The sequence below is a fragment of the Bombyx mori genome, chromosome 18, assembly GCF_030269925.1.
Source record: "Bombyx mori chromosome 18, ASM3026992v2".
Classification (NCBI taxonomy): domain Eukaryota; kingdom Metazoa; phylum Arthropoda; class Insecta; order Lepidoptera; family Bombycidae; genus Bombyx; species Bombyx mori.
The window spans coordinates 5,120,866-5,147,241 of NC_085124.1; the positions used below are offsets into that span (position 1 = coordinate 5,120,866).

Below are 26,376 nucleotides of genomic sequence, written 5' to 3' on the forward strand. Positions count from 1 at the left end.
CAACCATTGCTATGTAGGTAATTCGAGTGTTGCAAATCTAACCGCAAGCTTAATCGCGTCCATCCTTACTTGTGATATTAAGCTTTTAAGCTCCGTGTCCATTGTTAAAAATAGTTTTATGGTCGTATTTTCTTTTAATACTTCTTAATGTTACATAACTAATATGTAGTTTTTTTGGTTAATGGGAGCACTGCTGCTTTGTACTGGTGGTAGGACCTCTTGTGAGTCCGTGCGGGTAGGTACCAACACCCTGCCTATTTCTGCCGTGAAGCAGTAATGTTTTGATTTGATTTGATTTGATTTGATTTGAATGCGTTTCGGTTTGAAGGGCGGGGCAGCCGTACTGAGACCTTAGAACTTATGTCTCAAGGTGGGTGGCGCATTTACGTTGTAGATGTCTATGGTCCCGTTCTGACGGATGGGACAAACCTTATAGAATACAATTGAGATTTCAACCTCATGTTTCATGATTGGTTGTAATGCCTGTGTGCTCCAATAATTTGACCCATTTATTACACGTAAAACGAAAAATAAATTAATTTTTGCGCATAAAAAAATTCCCTCGATCTTCAATGTAAACCAACCTTAACACCGTGTTCGTGTCTGGACAGCTACCAAAATTAAATTAAAACTGAGAGAGACAACAGCGCTGTGGCGAAACAGACTTGAGAAACGTCAAGATGTGAACAAACTCAAGATGAACTCTCTTTGTTATTCAAATAAACAAACAACAAACAAATTTTACGAGTGTTAATAGCTAAACATTTGAAACAGTTTTAAAAAATGATCTCGTCTATTCATCATCAGCCACTGAAGTCCATTGCTGGACATAAGACTCTCTCTTCTAAAGTTCACGACAGTAACCGGTCAATGATTTCACCAATAATAAAAATTTAGAATTGAAAAATTTGGTTACACCGACTGTTTGCAATAAAAACAATTATATTCTACGTATTATACGCAAATTTATTTTTGAATAATTCACAAGACAACAGTTTTATTCTTGCTATCCCATCTCTTGACAAAATTCTTCAATTGTTGAACTTGAACCTGAAAAAAACAAGGGCACTTTTCAATCAATCAATCAATATTTTTTTTTCATTCAACATAAATGAAAGTACATACTTGTTGAACGTCAAAAAGAACTACCGCCAATTCACGAAAAGTAGCCTCCGTCCTGAGAAGAACTGGCAAGAAACTTAGCGGGCATGTCGATTTTTTTTATATTACATTTTTTTTTAAATATTAATTTTTACAAGAAAGAAACTCAGCGGACATGTCTTTTTATTTTTTTTAATATTACATTTACTTTTTTTTTTTAAATATTAATTTTTACAAGAGGTATTTTAACGTTTTGTTAAACTATCGTCACGACATTCTTCTGTTTAGTCGTCTATTTTATATTTCCTTAAATTAATGAACATTAAAAGTATGCGATCTCAACTTCAACGATCTTTTACTATATTCATCATAATCCGAATAATTTTATTTCAGATACCGCTACAATGTGATACAAACCTTCTCTACTCGCGTCGTTGCCTCGCTGCTGAGGGTCGGGACCATCATATTTCGACAGGATTTTACTCCTTGTAGTTGTCCCTCCAGCGCCTCCGATCATTGACCGCATGAAGAGCTTCGTGGAATAAGATCTCTAGTGCGGTGCGGATTTGATCGACCCACCTTTTTTTATTGCTTAGATGGGTGGATGATCTCACAGCCCTCCTGGTGTTAAGTGGTTACTGGAGCACATAGACATCTACAACGTAAACGCGCTACCCACCTTGAGATATGAGTTCTAAGGTCTCAGTATAGTTACAACGGCTGTCCCGCCCTTCAAACCGAAACGCATTACTGCTTTACGGCAGAAATAGGCAGGGTGGTGGTACCTATCCGGACTCGCAAGATTTGTCGGACTTCGCCAGCGCGGTCTCTTTCCCTCGATCTTCCCTATTACGAACAGTATTTTTAAGCTATCCGGTGTTTTCCGAGCAATATGCCCGAAGTACGCAAGTGCGCGGCGCAGGCAGAGTGTAGACAGTCTTGTCTTGATCTACAGTTGTTCTAAGATAGACATTGGCTTAAGATACAAGCCTGCATGTTTAGGTATTACTTTGTTTGTATTTCCCTGGTTAATCAATAATGCGTTTCGGCTTAAATAAGAAGCCAACGAGTTTGCGGCATGTTTTGAGCGAACTAAAAAATAAGAAATCCAAATGTCCGGTCGTAGTTTACGATTGAAAAACGATTTCTCTGTGATCTAGATCATTCATTAGCCTATTTTTCTAATGAAATACGTACTCAACAAATGTTCTCGATTGACTTCCACGGTGAAGGAATAACATCGTGTAATAAAAATCAAACCCGCAAATTTTAATTTGCGTAATTACTGGTGGTAGGACCTCTTGTGAGTCCGCGCGGGTAGGTACCACCGCCCAAACTATTTCTACCGTGAAACAGTAATGCGTTTCGGTTTGAAGGGTGGGGCAGCCGTTGTTACTATACTTGAGACTTTAGAACTTATATCTCAAGGTGGGTGGCGCATTTACGTCGTAAATATCTATGGGCTCCGGTAACCACTTAACACCAGGTGGGCTGTCAGCTCGTCCACTCATCTAAGCTATAAAAAACCCACCATTCAAGATTTCATCACAATTAATTAACCCTGAAATTCGTAGATAAAGACCGTTGAAATAAAACAGAAGATTGCTTGAATAAACACCCGTTATCAGATTGGATTGTATAATTGTGATATGGTTGCGGTATTTGAATAAGGATACGGTGACCGGGACGCTGAGGGCATTGCGATGATGGAAAGCCTGCCTATAAATTAGTCTCATTTTATGTGCGATTCGGTTTAGGGCATGGTGTTACGCGGTGAGCGGTTTTGTAGTTTTAGAAAAAAACTTTATTTTAATACACACTGAATTTATTTATCCTTTACAAAAGTCTGATTTTACACGGACAGAGTTACGATGTTATAAGCTTGAAGATTGATGACGAACTCCTAAGTTTCAAGGAGAAAGAGAATTTATACATGAATAGTATTTACTAAACAATTAGTAAATGAGTAATTTAGACTATGAACCTTATTGGTAAACATTTTTAGAATCCATAACGACACAATTAGTAAATGACGGAATATTACTAATGTGAAAGGAATACAATATTAACTAATGCTCTAGTTACAAATGAAGATTTGATGTCAAGTAAACAATATACATATGATTTAGTAACATGAGGAAATAAGTATGTTATATAGTAACAATGATTTAGAACTTAAGAATTATGAGTTAGAGTACATTATGTGTTTATGAGAATTGACATATGACTTAGGTACTAGTGTGAGGAGCATAACCTTCGATCAATAATAGTACTAACATAACAATGGTGAATAACTGTTAATATTTTAGTATATTCGCATTTGTCTTGCGTGTGTTAGACCTGATTGAAATTGCTTTATTATTTAATGTCCCGTTTAATATTTTCATTATAATATTACTCTTTTGCATTGATACCATCAATACTGTTAATTTTTAGGCCTGAAATTTTCTTTTAAATATTAAGCCTCATTATTTGCTTTTTTCTCATGGCCTGATTACCGTTTCCCGTTTACAACTTAACACTGTAAAATATAGTTAACTCATAATTTTAAATCTCAACTCGCCAACCGCTCCTCTCTCTACTGTAACATCACTCCCATAGTTTCCAACAGTATCTTATACAAATATTGGTCGTCACCATCACTTTTGGACCACACACAACCAACGTGAAATACATTATGCATTTTAACATCATATGCTTAAGAAATACTTGGGAAACAGTTTCTGGATGTTTCCCGAAATTAAGCGAAAGATCCAGAAACTGTTCTTGTCTCTTTTTTTATTAAAGTTTTTGTTTTTTTGGACCAATTTGGATAGAGCTCAAAACACAGTAATGTGAATCTCATGTAGTGAAGGCCATAAATACTAGAATAGCAGAACTGTATCTAGTAATGCGCGTTTTCCCTCTTTTTTCCCCTAGCTATTCAGTGGTAGCCTAAGGACCTATTTCAGCTACGCCCGGACCGGTAGGTGAGCTCACGGGCTCCAACTGAGAGAGTTTGCTAGCTTCAACCCTAGCAAGAGCAGTGCTTTCTAGATAAATTTGACAGAAATCGAATTGAGGTAGACTTTTTTATTTATTTTTTCCTACCTAAGATGATAGCCTTGAGAGGCTGTTTCAGCGTAACCTTAACTAGTAGGTGAGCTCACGGGGCTCAAACCTGACGACGCTGCTAACACGAACCCTAGCAAAAGTCGTGCTTCGCAGAATCTACCACCGGATCGGAATCGTGACCCACTGAGAAGATCCGGCGAGAAACTCAGTGGCCTGTGTCTACGGGTTAGTTCGCTCGTCGAACTCTTCTCCGTAATCGACGAGCTCGACGAGTACGGTGACCGGGGGGTGCGCAAATAAACTCTACTAGACTATAGTAAATGGAAAACAAACTAGGTTATTAAACTAAGCATTAATTGTTGTTATTTTGTTTCGTGAACCCAGCAAAACAACCCGAAGGTACCCTGTCGCCATAACGGTTTAATCGCTTGCCATTACGTGCTAATGAATTAAAAACATTGGCCAATGTAAATTTTGCTAATATTCTCCTTGTTTCTAATAAAAAATGCAATAATAACTAAAATGTCTGTTCACAATAACAAAATGGTAGAATAATTTCTCTATTATGTTCCATGTTCCAAATATTCGATCCAAGACAATCTGATAGGTTGATTTAAATTTCAATGCCCACCTGTCCAATTCCTAATGATCGTCAATTACCACGAAACCATACGCCGTGGTGTTCTCACGACAAGACCACAGCTATCGCCGGCCATCGCTTATGTTATAACAAACAAACTCAAGAAACGAATCAAGCGGTTTATCTCCATTATTTATTTCGTAATAATACACCTCGAAGTTGTTTCTAAATTACATTGAGAACAAATCTTGATTATGCGAATTTGTTTCAACTTATTTAGTCATCTGATTTTGAAGCTCATGGAAATCGTAATGTGATTGTCGCCATCCATCTTCAGACATGAGATCTAAGTCTCGGCAGTACTGTACAACGTCTGTAGCAGCACCCTTCAAATCCATACGCACCAAACTTCACACACAGGATAGTTGTACCTACCCGTCCGGACTCACAATACGTCCTACCAAGAGTAATTACGACGACCTTGTGACAAACATAAATTAGAGAAGCTCGTAACTCTGGGTCGCAAAAGCAAGCACGACCTAGCCAAAACATCAGCCAAATGGTCAGATCTGGTTATGAAAGCGTAATTTTGGTAATAGTCTATACAGTCCTTGCCACCCATGACGGAACACTCTGGGTCATGTTAAAAACGCTGGGTCACGCTGGATGCACGTGACGGTAACCGACCGATCACACTGGACTGGACTTGAAGAATCCTACGTTCAGCATTGGACAGTGGACAGACTGAGATGATAAAAAATACTTACACATTTTATTGTTTTCGCCTCATTGATTTCGATGCCTGATTTTACTCTTTCATCGTAACAGTAATGTCGAATAAAACGGGCGTCTCATTTTTAAGGCCATGATTCCTCCTAAATATACCACGTATATTTCTCTATTGTGATTACAATACCATAGATCACGCCTTCAATTTGTATTTAGAAAATATTATATTATTATGATAACCACCAAATAACAGTAGAGGTAATAGTTTATGATAAGCGTTGACATGTCATACGGAACGGCGCGATTTTCCTTCGTGACTTCAAACCAACAAGTTTAGAGAATATGGGCTTTGTTAATGACAGGGGTCTTTTTGATTGAGCCTCGTCGTGCGACGGTCACCCGACCGTGTCCGGCTGTTGTTTTGCGGTCGACCTGTGCGTAAAGTTATATTTTGTTGATTATCTTTGACTATAACCAGCGTTGCTTATAAATAACTTTCAAAAGACAATGTAAATTGAATTTACGTATTTGGCAAGGGAAGAGCTGGAATTCGGCGCTTATATGCCACTAATGTGTGGAATATTATACCTAATAGTATAGTATTCTTTTGGAAATATTATAAGACTAAGAACAGCATTATTCTTTTACTTTTTTGTATACTATTTAGTATAATATTCCACACATCAGTGGCATATAGTCGTTCTTAATACTAAAAAAGATATGATGATTTTAATACTAAAAACGACTAAAACACTATATTTTTATAATTGACAATCTAAATTTAAGTGTAAATGGTAATAATTACAAAATGCATATCATAGAAACAAAAATCGATGAAGTAAAAAAATCATCAAAAGAAGTAACAGAAAAGTTCATCCTTAAGCAATGGAATTGCAATTGCAATGGATATACCACCTAAGATATAACCCAAAAAGGGTTGACGTAAGACAGGCCAATCATAAAACTCATGCCAAATCTCTATGCAGTAGAACAGAGCTAAGAGGAAATGCTGCCCCTAGTCCATATAATATGGGATAAGGGCAAGCAGAAGAAGAATATATAAACGTAATATATATAGTATATAAACGTAAAACTAAATAAACTAATAAAGTAACCGTAAAATATGACCACGAATACTTTGTAATTGGCACTGGAGCGAATTATAAGCGCACTAGCATGTACCAATGTAAATAACCGTTAACTATTTATGTGAGGATTTTTTATTTATTGCTTAGATGGGTGGACGAGCTCACAGCCCACCTGGGGTTAAGTGGTTACTGGAGCCCATAGACATCTACAGCGTAAATGCGCCACATACCTTGAGATATAAGTTCTAAGGTCTCAAGTATAGTTACAGCGGCTACCCCACCCTTCAAACCGAAACGCATTACTGCTTCACGGCAGAAATAGGCTGGTACCTACCCGCGCGGACTCACAAGAGGTTCTACCATCAGTAAGTACAAGTGCACCTGTAACTATTTATGGAATAAAATAATAACAAGCAAAAAGTCTGTTGTCGAGTTGATGACAAAGGTAAACAGAAAAATGTAAAAAGCAAATCAACTTATAAACTTAAATACACCACACACAAAAAAAATCCCATAAACACAACAATAAGTAACAAATTATTCAACATAAGCTCCGCTACTGTTTCGATTATTAGAACTGTCAAAACAAAACCACAAATGTGCTTGTAACAATTACACAACAATAACAAGTTCTTACAAAATCGATTGTTGTCGGAATAGCTGACACATATTTGTCATCCCTTTTTTTTGTCAAAGTCCGTTTTTCTTACAATGGCTTTGACGCTAGGATCGAATGACCACGGTATTACAAAAGATTAAGCTTCCTATTTTCAACCTTAGTTTGGACATTCATCTGTATGTCAATTTTTTTTTAAATAAAGTGTTAACTTATTTAGAAAATAATATTTTTAATCACTTTATTCGATTAATTGTTAGATTCTATAATATTAAATATACCTGAAATCCGTCAGTTGCATTTGTAGCTTTACCTACCGAAGTTTCTCTACGCTTCTGCCTAATTCCCATTTTGAGCACTGGTTAAGTTTACTTGTACTAATACTGTCGTTCTGCCGATTTCTTTCGTGAATCAATCACATGTTCTTGTAACTGATTCTTCGACCAACTGTAAATAGAATAACGGACAAGCTTATGAACTTTAAAAGCATTTAACATCATGCAGACCGTCGTCTGACCATTTATGCTCTTAAAAATAGAGCCATTTTGTTGAAATGTTAAATCCATGTGAAATCTACTCAAAAGCATTTCTATACAAGGGCCAGCAACAATTGTACTAATTTCGAACTTCAAGACAAATGTACAAAACCTCTTTCTGTATTTTTTGTAATGACGAGCAGACAGACGTCCTTACCGGGTAGTATTACATATTTGTTATTGTAAACGGGAATTATGTCACACCATTGCGGGTCTCAGATGTATTAAGGAATGGCTATACCAGCCTTCAAAGCAAAATTTATAACTACCTAATCAACATCAGCCCGCTGAGTTTCTTGCCGGATCTTCTCGGCGGGACGCGATCCCGATTCGATAGTAGATTCATTCGTGAAGCAGCTACTCTTGAGTTGTTAGGTCTCCTTTGGAAGCGCACGGGCAGATGTTTGCAAATCCAACCCTCCAACTCCTCCTGACTGAGCCTTTGCTCGCCCATACATATTCTGATGAAACTTGAAAGGCCAACAGTAATAGCCCAATCCTAAAAAAAAAAAAAAATTTGGCCGTGTTACTTCCTATTGAAACAAGCTCACAATATGTAATAATACCAGTCGTTTCGATATTTCTCCCTTTTCTGTTTGATATTTTCAAATCGCTAAAGCTCAAAAAACATTAATGGGCAACGGCTTAGCTAGCCGCTCGCATTGCTGACGTCCATGGGCGACGGTCATCACTCACCGTCTGTCTACAAAGGCATAATAAAAAAAAAAACATGACCTACCAAAGGAAATATTTAGAATTTGTAGTATGTACTTCCTATACAAATACTTTTTTAATGTTCACTCAATACCTGTGCTAGTAGTAGTCGGTAGCCGACCGCAAATTTGTCAGACCACCTTGCAGTTAAACGTAATTTATGGGTTCCAAGCCGGGAAGTGGACGTAAAACCGTGTTGTTGCATAATCTACGCAATTTATGAACGTTTTGTAAACATTAGTGTGCTTTTCGTTTTTTTTGTTTGAGCAACTTAATTAGTGACTGATATCTCCATATTATAAAACAGCTTGTAAGCTCTACCATCTATATATTAATACGTAAAGCAAAAACTTTGTATCCCTTTTTACGAAAATAGCGTGGACGGAGGAGTATGAAATTTTCCACACTTATAAAGAATATAGAGAAGAAGTGCGCAATGCTAATATTTTTTTTAAATAATGCGTAAAAGATACATTAAATCAATAAAGAAAATATTACACACACTACATACCATGTATTTGACGCACACACGCATGCATACTAATTATTGTCAAACTTTTGTTCTTGTCGTCTGTTGTCAAATTGTGAATAGATTAAATATTGTTTGTCTTTGTTAATATTTTTTATAGTGTAGTCTTGGCGAAATTTGTGATTATAGAAGTATAAAATACAATCATAATAGTGTACAAACTTACAATTCCAATTAATTATAGTCGAATTTCGAGTACTGCAGGACCTGTAGTATAAATAAATAAACGTATTCTATCAAAAGGTTCATAATACTATTGGTGTGAATACGAAGATTCGATTTCGATTTAACTATATCTTAGAGTTTATATCTCAAGATGGGTGGCGCATTTATGTTGTAGATGTCTATGGGCTCCAGTAACCACTTAACACCAGGTGGGCTGTGAGCTCTTCCACCCATCTAAGCAATAAATAAATAAAAAAACATTTCTACGTGAGTATAATAGAAGAAGAAAACTTTTGAACCGTTCGAAAACTCATTAGTGTTGTGCAACAGCAGAGAGAGATTCCTTTAATAGGAATCTCGTGACTGTTTCACGGCAGAAATAGGTTATTGCTTATATTTGTGGACGAGCTCACGGCCACTGTTAAGTGGTTACCGGAGCCCATAGACAACCTAAAATGTCGCCACCCACCTTGAGATATAAGTTCTAAGTTCTCAAGTATAGTTACAACGGCTGCCTCACCCTTCCGACCGAAACGCATTACTGCTTCACGGCAGAAATAGGCAGGGGTGGTGGTACCTACCCGTGCGGACTCACACGACGTCCACTACCACTAGTGATTTTTTTTTATTGCTTAGATGGGTGGACGAACTCACAGCCCACCTGGTGTTAAGTGGTTACTGGAACCCATAGACATCTACAACGTAAATGCGCCACATACCTTGAGATATAAGTTCTAAGGTCTCAGTATAGTTACAACGGCCGCCCTACCCTTCAGACCGAAACGCATTACTGCTTCACGGCAGAAATAGGTAGTGATTACGCAAATTATAATTTTTTGCGGGTTTGATTTTTATTACACGATGTTATTCCTTTACCGTGGAAGTCAATAGAGAACATTTGTAAAGTATGTATTTCATTAGAAGAATTGGTACTTGCCAACGGGATCCGAACACCGGTGCATCGCTAGATACGATGGGCACCGGACGTCTTATCCTTTAGGCCACGACGACTTACAAGGTCGCTGGTATACGCGGGGGAAGATCTTTTGGTGCTATTCTGGCTCCACATAACTAACTTAGCTGCTGAAAATTCTGCGGATTTATCGACAAATCTTCCACCGATCGGCTGAAATTACTCGGTAGACCGACAGTCTCAATGTTGTTGTTCGGAACTTGTATAAACGCAAAGTTATCTTGATAATAATATTAGCGGGAATCAAGCATCTTTCAAACTTTTTCTATTTAAACTTCACTAGGTAGATAGGACTATCCTAATTAACAAAGTTGCTTCAAACATTGCATAGGCTGAATATTTAAAAACTTGTATAAACAGTCCGAATCATTGGTCATCATCATCATCGGCCTTTATCTGCCCACTGCTGGACATAGGCCTACCCCAATGCCTTCCACATAATGCGATCCTCCGCCTTCCGCATTCAACGACCTCTCGCTGTGCGCCCTAAGTCGTCGGTCCACCTGGTTGGAGGACGCCCCACGCTCCTGGTACCCATCCGTGAATCATTGATGCCATCTGAATAATCAAATTACGGTTCAAATTACGGTTCTTAGACGGAGAGTGCTTTCTTTACATGTTTCGGACATTAAAAAAAGGGTGCGTGTACTTATGTACGCGCGTAAGAAGTTTTACTTTATTTTTATTAAATTTATTTCTTTTTTTTTATTTATATTTTAATCAATTTGAAAAAAAATCGATTAAACAACATCCTCAAACACGCATATTGGACATCCCTTTTCTTGACATCGTATAAATTCGGTAATTCTCGGTACGGTTCGGAAAGTTTACCTGCGGCTATATTCAGACTCGCCAAGTTACGTCAGTCGTGTTGTAATGAGCGATTTAGTGGGCAACTTCATTCTGTTAATTTTTTAGTCACGGTGCGCGCGCATCGTACAATTTCACTCTCATCAATTTTTCAAAACGCGCCTAAAGAAGTATAACTTCAAAAACCAATAGATTTCCGAACATCGCGTCATTAGATATGATTTATCATTTAAATTGTTCGTTTCCGCTCATTCGAATTTTACTACCTGAATGAATTAATTCAACATCGAATCAATATTATCTCCTAAATCGATCACGCCCGTGGAAAATCGACCAGAACCTATTCGAAATCTGCACGTGAGCCAAAGATCGGTCCTTGTATTAAAGAGAGGAAATCCGGCGTCCATTGTTGCATCCGATACTTACGCACTTTACCTGACCGACGCATAAAAGAACGGAACAGAATAGATCCTCTTACTCCAATACTTTTTATCATAATTATACGGTGTCAATCTTTTTAGATTATCTGTGCAATAAAAAATATAAAAAAACATATGCATATATATGAGTTTGCAACGGTCGCATTTATTATACAACTTTTTTTATGCAAAAATTCCCGGTTTAATTTTCTCACGTTAGCGTTAAGCATTTTTTATTTCTTTTTTTGTTGTATTTTATTCTAATTTCGTAATGAGGGTTTAATTTGAGCGAGTACCCTTTGGGGTTTGATTCCGCGGATTTTTTCCACGCACAAAGTTGTTTAGAAAAACAACAGCTCGTAACACGGTTGTCGCAAAAAAATAATTACTTTGTTGATTTATGCATTTGCAGTTGTGCATACGTTTCGTTAGGATCATTAAAACAGGCTTAAAAAAACAGGCATACATGAAAAATATTATAAATTAAAATAGTTGATTTAATACAGGCAAGCTTCATCTTTAAGGATTTTTTTAAAATAAAAACATTTTTTTTATTTATTTTTTATTGCCTAGATGTGTGGACGGGATCACTGCCCACCTGGTGTTAAGTGGTTACTGGAACCCATAGACACACACAACGTAAATGCGCCACACACCTTGAGATATAAGTTCTAAAGTCTCAGTATAGTTACAACGGCTGCCCCACCCTTCAAACCGAAACGCATCACTGCTTCACGGCAGAAATAGGCGGGACGGTGGTACCTACCCGTGCGGACTCATAAGAGGTCCTACCACCAGTAGGTACCTATAGTGTAACTATTTGAGAAAATAATGCATTAAATTTCACTAAAAAGAAATATGTACGCCGTAATTGATCATTGTCAATATTAACTTTGCTTTCCAATAATGCCTTGTAAAAAAGCAATTTAGTCTTATATCTTAATTAAATTGTCTTCTTGAAAATCTTGTAGATTAATTTGTAGCTAAATATTTGTATTATAAATATGCTCAATTTCTTAATAAGCAACATTAAAATATTGATTTTCCCATCTTCAACCGATTTAAACAAAAAAATGCACTGCCAATCGCTAATCAAAATTTTGCAGACTTTAAAAACTCGTACGAACGCTCCTGCAATTTTTTCACTTTTTGTCATATACGACTATCAGACAAAGGGCGACCGCATCTTCCATTGTGCATCCAAAGAAATAAATTAAACTATCCTTAGGGGGAATTTTACCGTTAATTCTAATCTACATGAAAAAAAAAACATAAAAAACAAGGCCGCCTGTGGGAACATTCTCTTAAAAAAGTTTTTGAACAGGAAGTTACAGTAAGTGTAAATATGGGGCAGAAAATGTGTCGACAGTTATAAGAAAGATTTATTACAATAGCCTCATAACATTAACTGTTCTTAGACAGCAGTCAATACAGGTATATAGGATATGTAGCCTTTGTCCAGAGCAATTAAGGGAAACATTTGATGACAATTTTGATTACGGGTAGGTATAGGTTATCACCGATACAAATTATAATCTTAACTAATTTTGATACGAAATTTGAAATTGAGTACTGAATGTCGTCATATTAAAAATCCTCCGGAAACAATAACGGTTTACTTCCTCAAAAAAAAAGACGTAAAAGAGAAATTTAAAAAATCATAATGTCTTTTATTAACGCGTTCATCAATTCCAGCGGCTGTCAAATTTTACAACTACTTGATATAATGTTATTTTAGACGAATCCGCATATTGTAAACTTGATTATAAACAACTTTACAATTTAAAAATGACAATTTATGTCAATTAAAATACATACTTATTGTAGATTCAACATTCAAAACCGAATTTTACAAATGCTATTAATTTTTAATCACGACTCTTAATGACATTGAACTTAGTTTTAAAAAATAAAAAGACATACAATTTTTCGATTAAAATATTAACTTTAAGTATTTATAATAAAACGATAACTTAAATGCTCGAAATAACTGGAAAATTTCAACTAAGCCTTATTGTTTAAGAATTTGACAGCCACTGACCACATACCCACGGATACGGATAGAGCCCCTCGTATTATTTTTTTTCATCCTTAGAGCACCATAGAGTGTTTACAAAAACATATGCGCATTTTTTAAAGACACATCTTCGGCAGATTCAAGGTGCGCGCGATTTTATTGTTAGAAAGACATCTCCGAGGGGTTTTTAATATTTCTGTAAGTACGTTTTTTATGTGCGAGTCTGTTTTTTAAGTTTTCTCACGCGGTGATGTATTGAAAATCAGATCTGTGGGTAGATACATCCGACCGTCTTTGTGTATTAGAGATATGATTCGAAAAATGCATTGAGCGAACTTAAGTGGGAATGTACCTTTATTTTATGACAAGTCTAAAATAATTTTGCAGTAAGACGAATTATTAAAAGTAATTTAAAAGATTGAAATTTAAAAATCAAAGTAAAACTGAACATTTTGAAAACTGCTAAACTCTAACGACGGTCCATAAAAATATTCTAGAATGATTAATAATTATAAAATATGTTTAGGCAGATTTGATATTTGATATTTGGGGTAATTTCAGAAACAAACATTCTCCTATCGTGAACTATTTCACTTATATAAACGACAGCAAGCCAACGATTTCTGGATTCTAGTAAATATTAAACATACATAGTATCATAAAACTAAAAACAGTATCTATTATAATGCAAAGAAAAAAAAAAAACAAAAAAAAGTCGTTACGAAACAAAAAATCAAGCGATAACATTCGCTCGTTTTCATTATTTACAATTGCATAACTTAAATGGGTCCCGCATATTCATTACGGTTGAGAAAAAAAAACCCGTAATTTAATATAAACTAGATGACAAAAATACGGCCAATGATTCATTGAAAAAAGGCCCGAAAAACGGCTGGGGGAGCTACCGGACGAGTGAAAAAATAAAAAGGGGGTGTTATAAAAACAATTGAAAAAATCCTTTAGCCATTATCGTCGGCTAACAGCTAACTGGGCTAGGAGACAGGCGGGTAATTTTTATTTTAAACTGATTTATGGATCTGATGTTGTTGTTTTTAGATTTTTTCGGAATGAGTGATAAAGATAAGTGAAAATTATTTTCAAACACAAAATGCTCATACCATGTTTAGTGACATTACATCGCCTTGGATTAGCAGTCTGTGAGAACCGGGTTCGATTCTCGGTCAGACTTAGGTAATATATTTATGTGAGACATTTTATATGTTCAGGACTGTCTATATGCTTACTACTGGACTGTGTAAATATTATATTATGACTGTAATTGTGACTGTATAAAATGATACAGTATGTGAATAAAATAAATGAATTTAAAATTATACTTTAAATACGAATTCAGAAACTCCTCTTTATTTGAAGGCGGCTCTAATAATAGGCATCTCAATCAAATAAATATCTAAAAGCTAACCGTTTTCCATGTACCTAATACTGTCACTCATGTTTTTTTCCTGCATATTCCTAGTAACCTCGAGGGGTTATGTTAGCTTCACCGACGCGTAGGCGAGCTGACAACCTGAAGGAGTTTTGTTGACACTGGTCCTAATAAGAGCAGTGCTTCGCAGAATATATCAGCGGATCGAAATAGCGACCCACTGAGAAGATCCGGCGACGTTCCACGAGTGGTCCGAGAAAACTTCTATAATGTAAAAAAAAAAAAAAATAGAAAATATCTATTTACGAAATCGCATATTTTGAATTTGAACATCGAACAAAATTACGCGGTACAATTTTTCTTTAAATTTTTTTTTTTCGTTGTCTATTTCATTATTGCCGCCGAGACCGCTTTAATAAAATTCCAATGTTCTATATCGAACATCAAATTCGAAGACCTTGACGTGGCCAGTGCTGGGAACGAAGTAGGCGTGCCCACAAACATTATAGATATCGCTCTATTTCATCACAACACTGAGAATGACACGATCTTTAGTGAACGACAGTCTCGACACAATGCCGTGTTCATCCCTTTCACTTTTATCGAGCTATGTGTCAATTGAACCTCTTGTTCTATTGTCTGTCTTTGATATTGAATTTTCGGTATAAATATTTCGGTCTTAGCAACTTACAGGGGCTTAATATTGAAATTTATCTACGAAATTGCCGTTTAGAATACCGAAAAACATTTTTTTTATTTAAGTCAATCAAACTATCCACACATGCTATCGATGTATCTATGTCAGTACAGTGGTAATTTTTCGATGTCCTTCTTAAAGAAGTTAGGTGTACGGGAGACAATAAGCTCTTCAACGGCATTTCATACTGTCTTTTTTTTTAGACATCTACAACGTAAATGCGCTACCCACCTCTAGATATGAGTTAAGGTCTCAGTATAGCTACAACGGCTGCCCCACCCTTCAAACCGAAATGCATTATTGCTTCACGGCAGAAATAGGCGGGGTGGTGTTACCTACCCGAGCGGACTCACAAGAGGTGCTACCACCAGTAGTATAGAATTTTCGGGTATAGAATTTTCTCTGCCAAGCAGTTGGTCCAAATGAGTTTTTAGGGGTAAATTTTCGTTTGGAGCATTGCGTGCTGAACCAACATTACCGCTTACGATTATCAAAAACAATCCATTTTTTCTCGCAAGTAACAAATCTGTTCAAAATCCTTTTGTTTCTTTGTCATTTTTTCTAATTTACTTGAAAATATAATTTCATATTTTTTATAATTAAATTTATTTGAATTTAGCATTTATTGCCAGCCGTTAATTACGTTTCCAATTGCGTTTAATTACATTTCAAAATACCAGTCTTGAACTTCATAGACCTATATAATATTAAAACCGCTTTTACAATTGAATCTTGAGTTTTTAATGTAATTGCTTTTTTTTATTGCTTAGATGAGTGGACTAGCTCACACCTGGTGTTAAGCGGTTACTGGAGCCCATAAACATCTACAACGTAAATGCGCCACCCACCTTGAGATACAAGTTCTAAGGTCTCAAGTATAGTTACTACAGCTGCCCCACCATTCAAACCGAAACGCATTACTGCTTCACGGCAGAAATAAGTAGGGTGGTAATACCTACCCGTGCGGACTCACAAGAGGTCCTACCACAAGTAGAAATAAAATTTAAGCTAACACTAAAACTAGCACTAACACTAACACTAAAATTTAGGCAAATATCTATATATTAATACGTGAAGCAAAAACTTTATATCCCTTTTTAAGAAAATTGCGCGGACGGAGGAGTATTAAATTTTCCACACTTATAGAGAACAGAGAAGGAGTACAGAATGCTAATATATTTTTTTAATTATGCATAAAAATACATAAAATCAATAAATAAAAACGTTACACACACTACCATGTCTTTGACACAAACACGCACACACATATAAAAACTCTTTATTTATAGTCAAACTTTTGTTATTCCTTCAAGTCTGAGGAGCTGTTATTGAAATTAAAATCGAGAGGAAAACGTGGACTCACGTTTTTTTCTTCAGCAGATGTTAAAAAACCCACTAACGAACTATGGTACTCTGCGACATAAATTATTTAAATATGACTTGTAACATTGCACGTATGCATAAAAGGGTTGAAAAAAATCTGAGGGTCGTTTTTTTTTTATTCAAACGAGGGGTCAGGATTGTGTCGTTTGGCTGGCTAGCTTTAGTCACAGATTCAATTCTGAATAATAGTTTAAATCACTGTGTATTTTCGCACGACGATTTGGCTAACGACTGATTCATTGTTTATTCTGTATTTTTAAGAGGAGATTTTTATTGTTGGATGGCAATTCATATTTTGGTTCATTTTGGGAATCTTTTTCTATTCGTTTCTTTGAGAAACGATCGTAAGGCGGTAATGTCCGTCTTAAGGACTGTTGTTAAGAAGACAAAACTTATATTTGGATTTTTATTGCCCCTGTAGGTAGAAAAAAAAACGATATAGTGTGTCGCAGAATCCATAACCACTTAGCAAAAAGTAGGCCTCAAATCGTAATCTTTTAATCCGGTGCAATAAAAAAAATTAGCACTTACATTACAAACCTAATCCATATGTTAGTAGTATGTGTGTCGTTTTAACGGTAGTAAGCGGCTCGGCTCTGCCCCTGGTATTGCTGAAGACCATGGGCGACGGTAACCACTCACCATCAGGTGGGCCGTATGCTCGTCTGCCTACAAGGGCAACAAAAAAAAATGCTACAAATAAAATCCCGAAATTTCTAAATGGTATTTGAAATTTCGTTGATTCTACCAACAGAAGTCCTTTCTTAATATTGATACCGAACAATGAATCTGATCTTATCTGCAGGCCCACAAATCAAGCACGTTTTTTCGCGTATTCTTTGTAAACGCTACTTCTCGAATTTAATTTAAAATTGCACCCTTTTCGATACTGCCCGGTGGACAGGCACCCTTCCCTTTGACAGTTCTCAGGCGGTTTTTTATCTGTGCAATCCGCTGACTTTATCTGTTACGTGACGTTGCTTAAAAAAATTCGCGACCAGGTGTTTGTTGCCAGCAAAAAAAAAAAAGGTTTCCAAAAATAAAGTTTCTCTCGTACTTTAACGATGTGTATTCATTATGTATCATTTAAACGTACATATAATTTAAATTTAGATTTAGCAACGATCTATAAAAATATAGCCATTGCTATTATTGTAACACCGTTTTCCGACCGGCACCACTACACTGACCCTCCTCCTCCTTGCGTCGGTTTCCTCATTACTGAGGGTCGTGGTCCTGGCCTTGAAACAGTTTGTTTTTTATAATGCACCGCCATCTGTTCCTATCTGCAGCTGAGTGCAGAGCATCGTGCACTGTGGTATCAAGGGCTACACGAATCTAGGCCGTCCAACGGGTCGGGTTCCTACCTCTTGGTCGCTTGCCCTCGACCTTTCCAGGGACCACCAATTTCTCCAAGTTGTCACTGTCTTTCCTTGCAATGTGGTCAAAGTATTCAAGAATCCTTCGCAGTCAAATGGTGGAGTGTCTAGTCCGGATCCTGAGCTGAGCTAGGATGGATGCATTGGTGCGGCGTGCAGTCCAGGGAATACCCAACATCCTCCTCCAGCACTACATTTCGAAGGCATCAATCCAATTGCGGTCAGCTTTCTTTATAGTCCATGTCTCTGCTCCGTATATGAATATTGAAAACACTAGTGTGCGGACTAGGTTGCTTTTGGTGTTCAGCGAGATATTTTTGTCCTTCCATATTTTGTCCAACTGAGACATGGCACCTTTTGCTATCCCAATCCGTCTGCGAATTTCCGGTTCACAAGAGCCATTGTTGCTGATGTTGGAGCCAAGGTAAATAAAGTTGTCCGTTACTTCTAAATTAAGTGTACCGCTGAGCTCCAGTCTGCCTGTGCGATTAACGATCATGACCTTTGTTTTAGATCTGTTTATCGCGAGTCCGAGGTCTTTGCTAATGCGCTCCGTCTTGTCCAAGAACCTGCCCATCTCGATTTGCTGGCTGCCAGGAAAGTGTGTCGTCAGCGTAGCGTAAGTTGGAGATTTGACAGCCTCCGACGGTAATGCCACCATCCCAACCATCGCATGTTTTCCTGACGACGTATTCGCCGTAAATATTGAACAGGATGGGTGACAGGATTGAGCCAATTGCATACTTTTTATATTAATTAAACTTTAGTTTTCGAGTTTCGATGTTTGACATTTGACGCCTATTTCTGCCGTGAAGCAGTAATGCGTTTCGGTTTGAAGGGTGGGGCAGCCGTTGTAACTATACTTGAGACCTTAGAACTTATATCTCAAGGTGGGTGGCGCATTTACGGTGTAGATGTCTATGGGCTCCAGTAACCACTTAACACCAGGTGGGCTGTGAGCTCGTCCACCCATCTAAGCAAAAAAAAACAGATATCTATTCATTTATTATATTAATTTTAATTATTGTGCATAAAAAAAGAACATATTCAAAAGGACTTCTACTTGGATTTGCTACCAATAAACTACTGACACAGAAAGTATGTATAGTACGTAATAATAACTTACTTATCATTATTTAGCAAAACAGCTAAATAGTTAAATAGCATTTTTTCTATATTTTCAAGCCGATTTTTTCGATTTTTGTTAAGTACGTAATTAAAATGTCAAACGAGAATTAAATCAATAATATATCTTTTTATAAATAAGCAAGTTTTGTTTAAATATAAAAAACAAAAATAAAAGAAAAAAATCGAAAGCCTAAAAATGAATCTAAAGCGTGATTGGTCAGTAATTACGGTCAGATTTCGACCACTGGACGAACTATAACAGTTCAATTAAATTGTCGATAAACTATCAATAGACAAAGCCATTCTTTTTATTATATGTAGTTAAATTCTACTCATTGACTAACGAGCTTTGGGCCTGTTTGACGTTTTAATTATCTGAACCCACAGAGAAGCACTTCAATGAAGTGATGAAGTAACTCATGATGAAGTCTCGCTTGCATTAGATTGCAATGAAATAACTAAGCTACAAACTTGGATCGATAATTCTACTCGAACTTGAACATTCAACTCAAACTTAAACGAACTACATATAATATTTACCATTATTTGTATATATGTACAAACAAAGATAGGCACACGCATTCTCCCAGTTGCTTGTACATACACCCAAAAATTTTCCTTCTGTACCTGAGTATCTGCTATTCCTTTCATCTTAAGGTAACTATCATACAATGATTCTGTTAATCCTTTCCTTTGTATCGGACATGTGTAATGCATCGTTACAGCCATTGTTGTTGACGGAAGACGAGATTTTTTAAATTCATTCTCAATAGTACGTTTTTGTCAAAAAATCGAGGTACATTTTTAAAAAATAATCACAAATAGCCGTGCAATTATTTTTTAGATAAATATGAAAATAATACGCTAAATTAATTTGTTTCAATTATTATATTGTAATACAATGGGTATGTGGTCCAACACTGTGATGTGAACTTGATAAATACGACATTGCAGTTTCAAAATTCAATTTTAAATTATACAAAAGTAGTAAATTTGCCTGTCGAATTCGTTGAAATAACTTCCAAAAATATGATGAACACTCGATCTTATTAAAAGGACTACCACGCCACCTATCGGCTGTTGATTACAGGGTACTAACACTTTCTTAAAGTACCAACGAAAACTGTCAAAGTTTCAACTCAACCAGACAATAGCGCGTGTATGTCAATCCACTATACCTATATAATGCATACATTGATTTTGTAATAATCTGTATACTAATTTATACTAGCACTGATGAATGATAGTGAAAGTACAGATTTATTGCCTGGATGGATGAAAGAGGTCACTGCTCACCTGGTGTAAATTGGTTACAAGATCTCTTAGAAGTGACAACGTGAATCTCACCACCCAACTTGAAAGGTATTCCGGACGGCCACCGCTCAGGTTTCGGCCACCACGTGTGATTTTTAGACTTCTTACTCTCGTTGAAACGTGGTGGCTCGAGTATTGCCGCAGTGGCTGTCGCGGAACGGGTGCTGGGATTGGTTCGAGGAAAATAACGAAGTCTTCAGTATGGCGTTCACACGGTCCTCGTGGCTTGACCGGCGCAGGGCGTAGGAGCGAGTCTCTTCTTGTGCGACGGCTCTCTCCTCTTCTTCTGGAGAGGTCTTGACTCGTCGGCTCGCTGTCTCGAACTGAATTTGCAGCGAGGTAGGCCCCTTATTTATGGTCGCCCACACGCACTCGGCCAGCGCTATTATGAGTCCGAGCACGGTGGGCGTCTATTGTTTTCTCGGCCGCCTCGCTAGCCTATTGTTTGCCGTGTCGCTCCATTAGTGCTCGCCCGTATTGTGACTCGCTCCTGCGTTCCCACGCCAAATTAAAGACCACGAGGACCAATCTTTATTTTCAAACAAATATTTACAAATTTACTTACATCTATTTTTAACTATCTCTATTCACATTTTTATGCTAACTTATTTTTAACATAACTATTTATTTCCCCTGTCCTTTACTATCTATTTACGGACACCTTTATTCATTCATTACGGACATTCTTTATCTATTTACTTATTCTAAAACTATTTCTAATTTTTCCGAATGTCCGTCGGGACCAACTATGATTTTTATGTTCGTCGCGAACAGTATCTCTTCTAATCTTATATTTATTCATGTCCGTCGCGAACATCCTCCCGCCGTGCAGCGTCGTTCACGTCGCTGCATCCTCCCTGGTGAGCGGCGGACATCGTGGGCAGCACGATGATCTTCTTTGCCGGGCGTCGCAAGATACCGCCGGCGGTGCGCACGTCGACCACTCGAGTGATGCCGTCGGCACCCGGGTAAACCTCCTGGATGATCCCTCGTGGCCAGGTGTTCCGTGGGAGCGTTCCGTCTGCTATTATCATGACGTCGCCTATCTTCAGGGCGGGCCCGCGACTGTGGGGCTCCCGCCGGTTCTGCAGGTCGGGCAGGTACTCCCGGAGCCAGCGACTCCAGAACACATCTGCCAGACGTTGAGCTGCGCGCCAGTGTGCGCGCCCTATGAGGTCGGCGTCGTCAAATTTGCCCGGCACGGGGACTCGCGCCGGGCCTCCCAGCAGGAAGTGGTTCGGTGTCAGAGGGTCGGGATCGTCGGCGCTCACCGATACGTGGGTGAGAGGTCGGCTGTTCACTGTGAACTCTGCCTCCGCTAGCAGAGTATGAAATATTTCGGGCGTCGGGTGCCTCGGCTGCTCCGTGGCCGAGAGCGCGGCCTTTACCGCCCGCACCATTCTTTCCCAGGCGCCGCCCATGAAAGGCGCGCCCGGTGGGATGAAGCGCCACTGGATAAGTCTTAAGCTCGCTTCATGCTCAGTCGCCTTGTCCATAGCTTGGCGCAGCTCCTTGTCGGCACCTCGTAAATTGGTGCCGTTGTCGCTCCATATTTCCGTCGGAGCTCCCCGGCGCGCGATCATGCGCCGGAGTGCCATCACTGCTGAGTCCGTGCTGAGGCTCGCTGCCGGTTCTAAATGCACCGCACGCGTAGTGAGACATGTGAAGATGGCCACGTAGTGTTTCTGGGTGCTTCTGCCGGTGGTCACTTGATAGGGCCCGAAGTAATCGAGGCCCACGTATGTAAATGGTCGCCGATGGTGTGCCAGTCTGCTCGGTGGGTGGTCGCCTGTGGCTGGACGCGGTGGAGTGTCCTTGCGGATACGACACGGAAGACAATTGTGGATCACGCTCCGTGTCACTGGGCGTAGGCGTAAGACCCAGTACGACTGTCGGCACTCGGCGATCGTAGCTTCGGTTCCGGCGTGGTGCATCTTTCTATGGATGAAGTCTATCATCAGTCTCGTTTCGCGTCGGGATCCGTCTAGCACGAGCGGCGAGGTGATGACGTCAGCTCCCTCTATGTTGCCGATGCGTCCGTTTATTTTCAGTGTCCCGTCCGCGTAAGTCACGGACAAGTTTCGCAGTCGGCTCGCTGGGGATATCTGTTTCCCTCGCTGGAGCGTCAAAATTTCTTCCTCGAAGGCCGCCCGCTGGCTCTGTCGCCAAATGAGCGTCTCGGCGCGTCGAAGCGTGTCGGCGTCTAAAGTTTTCCATTGAATGACTGCTTGCTCTGGCGTCCGCGGTGTGTTCAGCGGGGTCTTCGAAGTCGTCTTCTTTCTATTTCTCTCCCACGTCGGGTCCGAGCGCGGGTTCCGTCTGGTCCTCTTGTAATAAGTGCGCTCGCGACTTCTGCGGCATAGGTCGACGAATTGCAGTATTCGCCCCGTTGCACGCAGGTACTTTTCCCATTTTGAAAAGCGTCTTGGGTCCGGGATCGCTTCGCCGAGGCTCTCTCTGCTCACGGCGAGCGTTGCGCACTTCTCTTCGCCCGTCTCTTCTGCCCTTTTTGCAGTTCGTTGTACGGGCCAATCATCCGGATGCCGTCTTAGGTATTCCGGGCCTATGAACCAGCGGTGGTTTCTTTCAAAGCCGACGGGTAGTTCTCTAGTGGCGTCGTCGGCGACATTTTCCTTTGTGGGGACCCAGCGCCATTCCTCCACAGTGCTGTTCTCTTCTATCGCTGCAATGCGGTGAGCGACGAACGGTCGATACGACCTCGACCCCGTTCGTAGCCAGGTCAGTACGGTGGCGCTGTCTGTCCAGAACACTCTCGCGTCTGGTTTTCTATTGTGTTTTTCCGTGACGGCCGCGGCCATGCGGCTGCTCATCACGGCGGCTTGTAGCTCGAGACGCAGTATCGATGTTAGTTTCACGGTTGCGACTCGGTCTTTGGCTAGGGAGGTCCTCATCTCCCCGTCGGGCGTCTCCGCGCGCCAGTACAACGCGGCGTCGTGGGCGTACTTGTTGGTGTCCACTTACGTGTGGAGCTTCAGGTCGGCGGCGTCCGGGTACTGCAGTCGGTTTTTCACTTAGATGGCGGTTGCAGGTGAGCTTGTCGCGCCGAAGACGATGGACCTCGTCCGGTATTCTGTGGGCTCTCGTGAAGGGTCCTCCCTCCACAAGTACCGGAGCGCGTCGCGGTCCTCGCTTCGGACGCCTATCTGTATGATTATCTCCGCGATGTCCACGGCGACGGCGTGCTGCCTGAAGCGCATCTTCGCTCCGGGCAGCGACTGCAGCAGGTCCGGGTCGGTGAGCAGGAAGTCTTTTGGGCTTCTTCCTTCTATTTTTCGCATCGGCGTCGTGCACGATGCGAATCTTCTCCTGCTTCTTGGGATGCGTTACGTCGAAGTGCGGCAAGTACCGGGTTCGCTTCTTCGTACCCGTCGACGGAGTTACTTCGGCGTATCCCTTCGCTACCAGTGCGTTTGTTCGTTGCTTGTAGCGCTCTTTCAAGTTTGGATCCTTCTCCAGCTTCTTTTCTACGGACGTCAGGCGATTCATTGCTGCTTCAAGATTGTTGGGCATCTTCAGGCTCTCCTCACGCCACAGCAGTGCGGTCTCGTAGCGGCCGTCGGGTCGCTGTTGAGTAGTCTCTCGCAGGATCTTCAGCGCGCGCTCGTCCGGATCGTTCTTCGGCGTCTTTGCGGCGACGGTGAGTCCCTTAATCGCAACGTAGTGCTTGAGGGCTTCGTCCACGTTCGCGTCGGCCGTCGTCGCGTGTGCCACGAAGTTGACGCGCTGTCTCTTGCCTCCCGGGTGTGCTCCGTGCACGACCCACCCGAGCGGAGTACGAGACGCCACTGGTTGATCGCGTCGTCCCGTCCGCATCTCCTCCGTCACCAGCAGGTGCCAGTTGTCTTGGCCGATCAGGATCTTCGGCGAGGCGTAGCTCGTTTTGAAGTGATGGCGGAGGTCGGTGAGGTGATGGCACGACGCGAGGACTTCGATGTTCAGTCGCTGTGGTGTTAATTTTAAGCCGTTGACTGTCCGTAGATTCAGTTCTTGCGGTTCCCCCGTGCGTCCGCATAGCTTCAGCGGGACGCGTCGTGAGCGTGTTGCGTCTGTCTTGTTATCTCCGATGGCAGTGATGAAGAGGGGTTCGATCGGTCCTTTGGCGCCCACTCGTCTCGCGAAGTCTTCGTCAATCAGCGAGATCGTTGACCCGTCGTCCAGCAGGGCCCATGTATCTGCTTCTCCCGCCGGTCCGATAACAGTAATTGGCGCCATCTTTAGGTAGGCTGTCGCACTTCTTGCGGCCCACGTCGAGGTGACCGCCTCTTCTTTTTCTTTCGGTTTCTGCCATGCTGGCTTCTTATGCAACAGCTCGTGGTGCGTGCGTTCACAGCTGTCGACGCCGCACTTCTTCTTTTTGCATACGTGTCCCCGGGACCGGAACCGTAGGCACCGGAAACACAAATTCTCGCGCTTCGCCGTATCCCAGCGCTCGCTGACGGCTGCTCTCTTGAATTCGGGACAATCTTGTGGGATGTGCCCCGGCTTCTGACATGCTGCGCATTTCCTCTCTTCCTTCGCTTGCGTGGTGTGCGTCCTCTGAGGCATGTTCACCATCTTCCGCCGACCGCTGGTGTTCTCCACTCTCGTCTCTGGCTCCGGCTGTGCGTATGGGCTGCACAGGTCCGCCTCGCGCTGTAAGAAGCGCGACAGCTTGACGAGGTCCGGTTCTCCCGCCGGTTGAGTCGCTGAATATTCGAACCAGCGGTGGCGTAGAGTGGACGGCAGCTTCTCTGATGTGATGTTGGTGAGCTCCGGGTTGTACATATAATGTACGCGGTCGAGGGCCCTGAGAGCGGCGACGACGTTGTTCACCTTATTTGCAAATACGCAGATGTCCCTCGGTGTGTCCGTGCAGCGTGGCAGCGCGCGCAGTCGTTCCAGCTCCGTTGCGGCGATTGCTTCTGGACGTCCGAAGCGCGATTCTAGAGTCCGCATGATCTCGGCGGGCTCGGTGTAATGCAGCAACAAGTTTTCGACCGCTTCTCTTGCTCTTCCTCTCAACGTACGCCGAAGTCTCGCAGTGTTCTCTGCGGCGCTGAAGCTGTCCGCTGATTCGGCGTAGGCGACCTTGAAGGAGAGCCATTCCTGGTGCGATCCACTGTACACTGGAAGCTCCCCGTAGTACCGATGCGATGGTCCGGGCCTGGCTTGGCGGGCGGCCGTCGCGATGGCAGCTGCTAGTTCGGCAATGTCGCTCTTCGGTGCGACAGGTGCGGCAATCGGTGCCGCGGCAGGGGCCGGTAGCTTCAGCTGTTCTATTGGTGCGGGAAGTTCCAGTTGCGGTTGCTCGATGGTGGCTGGTGATCCGTGTGTTGGCTGCATTACCGTTTCTTCGACTCCGTGTAGCGCGATCGATCGTTGCGGACTGAGCCATGTATCGATGCGCTGTGATTGCTCGTTCTCGTCCTCCGTGAGTGTTGTGCGCGCATCTTCCTCCTCTTCAACGAGCGCTTCGGCTTCTAATGTTGAGATGCGGGCGGCGGCGAGCTCTGCTTGGAGTCGGGCTTGTTCTTCCTTGGCGCGAAGATGCTCTTCTTTGAGGCGCGCCATAAGCAACAGCCGTTGTGACTGTTGACTCGACTTTCTTGAAGATCCTCGTACTGGTGGCGCCATCCCGTCGCGGAGTGTGGAGCCTTCTTCTGTCGTCGAGATTTTGGCAGCGGCGTCCGTGATGTGGGACCCGTGTACTATTTGATTGGCCGCGAGCGCTGACTCCTTCTTGTTCTGGCTCGCGGA

General features: G+C 41.0%; 1 long non-coding RNA gene across 1 annotated transcript; it reads right to left on the reverse strand.

The window, feature by feature from the left end:
• Window positions 1-7,483: 7,483 nt before the first annotated feature.
• LOC134200528 (uncharacterized) lies at window positions 7,484-16,869 on the reverse strand. The gene is made up of 3 exons (XR_009975487.1): window positions 16,779-16,869; window positions 7,974-8,203; window positions 7,484-7,615 (listed from the first exon to the last, which is right to left on the reverse strand). It is a non-coding gene; the product is annotated as an uncharacterized LOC134200528 (long non-coding RNA).
• Window positions 16,870-26,376: the final 9,507 nt, after the last annotated feature.